The sequence below is a fragment of the Panthera pardus genome, unplaced genomic scaffold (genome assembly GCF_024362965.1).
Source record: "Panthera pardus isolate Hobbes unplaced genomic scaffold, ASM2436296v1 HiC_scaffold_11, whole genome shotgun sequence".
Taxonomy (NCBI): Eukaryota; Metazoa; Chordata; class Mammalia; order Carnivora; family Felidae; genus Panthera; species Panthera pardus.
The window spans coordinates 25,773,118-25,780,622 of record NW_026526666.1 but is presented as its reverse complement, the minus strand read 5'-3'; the positions used below and the strand labels follow the sequence as shown (position 1 = coordinate 25,780,622).

At 39.6% G+C, this 7,505-nt stretch overlaps 1 long non-coding RNA gene across 1 annotated transcript; it reads left to right on the top strand.

Moving 5' to 3' along the window:
* The first annotated feature begins 881 nt into the window (after nt 1-881).
* Nucleotides 882-2,392, top strand: LOC109272175 (uncharacterized). Its single transcript, XR_002082325.2, has 2 exons — nt 882-1,397; nt 2,141-2,392. It is a non-coding gene; the product is annotated as an uncharacterized LOC109272175 (long non-coding RNA).
* The last annotated feature ends 5,113 nt before the right edge of the window (nt 2,393-7,505 follow it).

The following is a 7,505-nucleotide window of genomic DNA, read 5'->3' as shown; positions in this document are numbered from 1 at the left end:
ATTTTGCTACTTTTTTAGAATTCCTAGGAATGTCAGTGATAGAGAAAATTTAATGTAGAATTCAGTAGTTTCACATTATTAGAACTTAAACATTTGGTGAGTTGTAATGGTCATAAATGACATAGCATGTGGTGTTATTTTCCCTAGTCGGCTTTACTGAGGCAATAATGGGGTTCATCTACAGGAAAATTACCTGTTAATATTTTTGTCCTTAAGGAACTGGACTGGCATTACCAATTCACTCCTCTTAGCTATTGAACTCCGTGGTAATGTATCTCTGATTTGTCTGTTTTATCTTGTTACCTGGGGAGAGTGGATAGCAGATAGCAGGTAAATGGATGGACTTGATGCCATTCATTTTCTCTCCCCCAAAAGATTATTCTAACCATTGTTATGGATTGAATTATGCCTCCCAAAAAAGAAATGCTAGAGTCCTAACCCATGGTGCCTTAATATGTGACCTTATTTGGAGATAAGGTCTTGACACAAGTGATCAAGTTATAATGAGTCACTAGGTGGGCCTTAATCTAATGTGAATGGTGTCTTTATAAATTGGGGAAATTTGGAACCAGTCATTCATAGAGAGAAGATGGTGTGGAGAGACACAGGGAGAGATGCTTATCTGTAGGCAAGGAGAGAAGACCTCAGAAGGAGCCAACCTCGGAGACATCTTGACTTTGGACTACTAGCTCCCATAGCTACAAAACGATAAATTTCTGTTGTTTAACCCACCTTGTTTGTGGCGTTGTGTTACAGCAGCCCTAGCAAACTAAAACAATCATTTATTCCATCCCAGTTTATTAATCCAGCTCTTTGTGCCATAGCCTCTGAGCACCTTTCCACGGAAGAAAATCTTAGCTTTAAGAGAATGTCAGGTTCATTTATGCTAAACAGACAATAATTTTCTAACCTCCTAATAGTAAGTATTAAGCGATTTTAAAACATAACTGTTGCTTTTTTTCTCCCCTTATTTCTGAATTTAGAAAAAATAATCTCATTCGAAATGTCGTTTTCATATATGTTAGCAAGCCAATTAAAATATAGGCTTCTGGGTTTTGCCTGGATTGTCGTGATAAAGCTAATTATGAACCCAACACCCCGACTTTCTAAGTTTCCTCTTCTCAAATCAAGCTGGCAGTTCTGTGAGTGTAAAAGCACCGAATGGTCATTACCAGTGTGTGATGAAATCATCGATGAAGAGTTGACAGTTTGTAAGGCAGAGTAATGGTACTCAGATGTTTTGTTTTCTCCTTGTGACATGAGCAAGATCATAATTACAGCATATTTCAAATCATTGCTTACAGGGAAATGACTCACTCCATTATACAGTACTTCGTTGGGGCCCCAGCCATGGATAGAGACAAATATCTTCCTGTCCATGGTTTTCTCCGAGACAGGTGAAAGACAAACAGAGGCTTATGTTTGGAAATTTTACAGTGTATTTTTCCTTTTAATGAGATGCCTGGTAAAATTCAAAACTAATATTTTGCACTGACACTTGGTAAGCAGTGACACATCATCATGTCACACACGTGCTAGCCAGGACTTAGAAAACACAATTCCAGAGTGGTCCCGGAGTCTCCAGATAGCTATGGAATGAGCATTATGCATGAGTAGGTGGAGCCTCTTTGCTTGTGCTCTTGCCATTTTTTACTGACCTTGTTTGGATCTGAACACTGCTGCAGGCACCCTTAAATTGGTGCCTCATGACAGATTCTCAGTTGAGTAGTCATACAGCCAAATTTACTGTAAGTTCTTTTTCTATTCTTTCTGGACCATTTGCCCAACTAATAATAGTTACTGTTATTCTTTGACTCAACTAGTAACTGAACAGTCACTTTTTATCTAGTTTTTTTTTATTTGATAAAAATTCAATAAGAAACTGCCCACTTTATGGGAAAACTGATTGCATGAAGAAAGGAACTAAAATTTGATATTTTTATTATTCATTATGGTCAAAGACCTATTGGCATTTATATCCTCATTACGTGTTATTTATGACGGCGTTGAAATTTACCATTCTCTGGGGCTGGTCTGTTGTTAGTTTTTACGTTGGTCTCCCTTCCACCAGCTTCTTGCTGTTCAATCCTTCTATCATGTAGATACCTGTCAAGCATCCTGAAATCTTTTTGTCTTTCAGTGGGTCTCCAGCGTCAGAGGCTATAGTGGCTCCAATCGCAATCATCCACCTGCATCCAGCAACTCCTTAGACATCAGAGTTCCCCAAGGTGTCTTCCTTCTCTTCTTGTCTTTCCATTTGTTCCTGCTGGGCAATTACCACCCATTCCCTGGGCTCCAACAGATATTGATGACTCCCACAACTGCATCTCCTATTCCCAACTGCCTCCTCAACTCCAGACCTATCTCACGATTACAAAAAACATTACTGACTGCTTTCTGTGTCCCACAGGTATGTCAAACTTAACACGTCCACACCAAATATGTCATGTTTTCTCTGAAACTCCTCCTCTTCTCAAAGAGCAACACTCCATGAATGGAATCTCCTCTTCTCTAGTCTCCTGAACTAGAATATCCAGCTCGTCTTCAGCACCTCTCTTTGCCTATTCCCCTCACGTGCAGTTATCATCAAAATCTATTGATTCTTTCCCCTAAGTCTCGATTCTGTTCCTTCCTCTGGAACCCCACTAGGCAATAAGCTTGCCTGGACAATTGAATTAATCTATTGTTTCATTGTTAGCCATTTTCTCTTTCAGTCTTCCTTCCACACTGTCTCCAGAGTTATCTTTTTACTTGAAATCAGATCATTTCAATCTCCTGGTCTGAATCTGGCAGATTCTGCCTTTCAATCCACTGCCTTCACATAGACATTGAAAGGCATGTGCAATCTTAGCTGAAAACCAAATATCAAGTTTCACCTGCCTCCAGGTAGAGCTCCATTTCTTACTGTGTTGAGGGAATCTGGTTCTCTGCATACGTGATTCTTTTTTATTTTCATTGACTTGCAAATCCTGTGTCCCTATCTCACTGAATGGCACTGCTACATGTCCACTGGTCAAAATTTGAAAACAAAACTTCACAGTGATCCTCAGCTTTTCTCTATCTCTTCATACATAGCTCCAAATAAAATTACATCACTACTCTCAGTACTTCTCAAATATGCCCACGACTTTCTACCTCTACCGTTGTCTTTCTCCTGGATCCCTACAAAAGCCTCTGACCTAATCTCCCTATCTCTGGGTATGCTTCTTTGCCATTCTCCTGTCTGCCACACAAGATGTCTTCTAGAATGCACAGTTTATCATGCCCTCCTTTAAAAAATATTTCAGAGGCTTTCAGCAGAGTTTGGGATAAAAACTGCACTGCAGTTGGCTCCTGCCCTTTCCCCAGGTGCATGGTCCTCTACTGTCCTCCCCCCCTTTAGCCACACTGGGCTTCTCATTTCTTTAGCATCGTATACTTTGCCTTATTTCCAAGTCTTCATGTAGGTGGGTCCTTTTCCCTGGAACTATCTTCTCTTTCCTTTTCACCTGGCTAGCTCCTATTGAGCTTTTAGATCTCAGCTCAAGGCAACTCCCTCTGGCAGTATTCCTCCTCGCCCTTTGACTTCATTAGGTGCCCTTGCTATGTTCTGGCATAGCTTTCCGCTGTCAGAACACATGTCACAAATGAGTGCAATTACTTGTTTAATCAATTATCTCCTGTTTCCCAGGTGGAATGTGAAGCGAGGAAGGATATCCAAGTATCCTGAGCCAAACACAGTACCTGGCAGGTAGTAGGTATTTGATAAATACCTACTAGCCTTGTAGTGAGACAAACACACAGGGCACTTTAAGAAAATGCCTACATAAAACTGATGTTGAAACAATGAGTAATGAATTGATATTCTTCACCTTGAAATATCTTTCCTTCCCTTATCTGTGTGCTAAATAATCCTTGAAGAATCTGTTCAAAAGTCATGTTTTATTTTGAAGCCTTACCAGATCCCATCATCTTTTCCTCATTTACACCCTTCCCTATGTGTAAATCAACTCCTTCCTGGCTTGGATGTTTCTGGCAGCATAAACGTTTATAATAAATTATAAGCTTACCATATTGGGATCATTTGTTTGTATGAACCCTACAAAATGATGAGATCTAAATTAGTGATCATAATTCATTTCTTTTTGGTTTCCAAGCATCTGGCTAGCAGAGATCCTAGCTCATAATACTTACTGAATACATGAATGAATGACTGAATGAATGAGTAAAGAGGGATGAGTAAGTTAATATCAATGCCTGAACTCCCTTGTCTGATTTTTGCATCCCCCTTTCAATTGCCTTTTCTTCCCCCCTCAAGTATTTCTGTTCTTAGTTCTTTGCCTCAACAAACAAATGTGGCTTTGCCACATTTCAAATGTGGCTTTGCTCATGTGACTTGTTTATTTCCTCCTTTGCACCTTTACACAAACCATTTCACACCTCCTCTTATTCCCTGTGCCTCCTGGATGCCTCACATTGAAATTGCTCCCCATGTTTAACTGCCAACTATTATGATTATTCATTTAGCTATTGCTTTGCTCTTTTATCTTATGTTTACGTAATTTAAATTTTCCATTTTTATTTAGTACTTTTTAAACTATTTTTTTCCCTTGGTGTGTTTTTAAAATTTTAAAAATCTCTTCAGAGACTTAACAGGTCAGAGAAAGTCGTATCAGTCAGGATACAATTCCCAAGACTCAGTGGCTTAAAGCAACAGATAGTTTTTGTTTTTGTTTTTAATGATTCATACAGTCTTCCTGTTATAGGTCATTTAGGACTTTTTCCCACTTGGTCTTACTTTAAGACCCAAGCTGATAGAACACAGCAGAAAGAGAGCACTGCAAATCTCATACTGGCTCTTCAAATTTTACCTGGAAGTGACGCTGCTTATTTGCGAAGCAAGCCATTTTACCATGCCTAACTCTGAGGGGTAGAGAAATGCAACGTCACTGTACACATGGAAAGAGTAGAAGTCTTTGATGAACAGCACTAACGATCACATAAGACTTCTTTCTATTCCTTTTGAAGGTTTGTGTAGGTTCTAGTATAGAACAGTAAATGCTAACTCTTTGCTGGACCTAAAGGATGTTCATTCCACAGCTCTGCCTTGACTGGATTTTGAGTGGTGGTTCTCCTGGAGATGAAAGTTCTGCAAAAGTCAGAAAATGAACTGCACCCAAAATACAAAGGCAAAAGAAAACCCGTTTTAAATGCTTTAGCACTTTCTGAACCTGGCAGTGATAAAGACCTCACTAATAGTGTAGATGAACTTGATATTGTGGCCCTATTTAAAAGCACTAAATCCTCCCAGCTGGAGATAATTGATGAAATGGCTATATCTCCAAGTTTCTCTGGCCGCCACTAACAATGTTAAATTAGATACCTAGTAGCAGCATTTTGAGGAGACGGGAAGCCATCTGATACCAGAGAATAGAAAATAGAAACAGATAAAAGCATCAGAATCCTGAAAGCTATTGTGTGAATTTTCTGAAATTCAAGCTGTACTACCTTAAGAAGTTGAGTTGTAAAGATAATGAACATGGAAAAGGTGATATATATTGTATAGTTCTTTAATTGTGCTCCATGTGGGGGGATAAACATGATGTGAATAGAAATCCCCAAAGATGTCTTCCCTGTCTCGTCCCCTGATATGTCCATTAGTAGCCAGTAAGTCGTGGTGAGAAAAACTGGGGCAGTTGTGAACAATATAGTGTACTGTAGGGTTAAAACCCTCAATTCCATCATTTGTAAAATGGAAAATGTACTTCGGGAAGAGTACCTACCTCCTAGGTTTGCTGTGATGATTTAGTAAGATAAAGAATGCAAAGCATTTAGCTCCATGCCCAGCACAGTAAATGTTAGCTGTTAGGATTACTGTACAGTTATTTTCTTATGCTGGTTATTGATTTAAGATAGTGGCATTTGCTCTATTTCAGAAACAGGAGAAATAAACATTTTACCTTTGATAGGAAAAAGAAAAAGAACAAGGCAATTCCATATCACCACGCAAAGATCAGCGTTTTTCCAACTGTCATTTGACCGGTTAGTGGGTCATGAAGTTAGTTTAGTAAGTCATGGCCAGTATTTAAAATAGGAAATAGGGGTTCTGGGTAGCTCAGTGAGTTGAATATCCAGCTCTTGATTTTGGCTAAGGTCATTATCTCTCAGTTCATGGGATTGAGCCCTGCGTCGGGCTCTGAGCTGACAGCACAGAGACTGCTTGGGACCCTCTCTCCCCTTCTCTCTGCCCCCACTCTCAAAATAAATAAGTAAACTTTAAAAAGTAAAATAGGAAATAGAGTACAAACTCGAGGGAGTATTTGACATCCATGAACAGATACTTTTTCATGAAAATGTTATTTCATGTGTGGAGCATGTGGCTTTGTTAATGTGTACTTACACTGAGTTAAAATGTAAAATGTATTTCTAATCCTGGGATGTGGTCATAAAGCCCCCAAGGCCATAATTCTAAATAAATGTACATGGCTTCCAGCTTAGGAAAGACCCCACATCCCAAGGATAATTTTCTAAAAATGTTCTTATAAACCACATTTGACTTGTATAAGTGTAAAATACTAAATATGATGACAACTAGTTTTATAGGGTTTCTGGGGTCAAAAAACAGTTGAGGAATTTTCTCCCTGTCTCCTTTCATACTCCCCAATCCAGTGAGATTTCTTTTATAATAATGTAAACTATAACACATTTCAAATATAAGAGTGCGAGCGCCATTCTGAAATCCTGATGAAATCTTCCTGGCTTAAACCCTTGGCCTAGCCACCCAGTTAGCATGCTAATCTAGTCAGCTCTCATCATCAGATGGCCTAGTCACTGCTTGGGACCCAAGCTTCCATTTTTTTCTTTTTATAAGTTTTTTTTTATATTAACATTTTTAAAAATGTTTTATTTATTTTTGAGACAGAGAGAGAAAGAGACAGAGCATGAGTGGGGATGGGGCAGAGAGAGAGGGAGACACAGAATTTGAAGCAGGCTCCAGGCTCTGAGCTGTCAGCACAGAACCTGTCACGGGGCTTGAACTCACCAAGCGTGAGATCATGACCTGAGCCGAATTCGGACGTTCACCTGACTGAGCTACGCAGGTGCCCCATCTTTTTCTAAATTTTTAAAAAATGTTTATTTCTATTGGAGAAAGAGAGAGAGAGACAGTGTACAAGTGGGGGAGAGGCAGAGAGGCAAAAACAGAATCTGAAGCAGGCTCCAGGCTCCGAACTGTCAGCACAGAGCCCATCATGGGGCTTGAACTCACAAGCCGTGAGCCCATGACCTGAGCCGAAGTCTGACGCTCAACCGACTGAACCACCCAGGTGCCCCCCAAGCTTCCATTTTAACAAGCACTTCCCAAATATAAAACAAAAGCAAATGAAATTTGGGAAAAAAAAAAAAAAGGTGATGTATCAGAATGGCCCCTGAATTGCCAAGATCGTTCACTAGCCTTGCAAGACTGGACATTCAGGCCTCAAATTTTCCTTGGCTCCTCTTTCTCAGAGTATGAAGAGTGTGAGAAA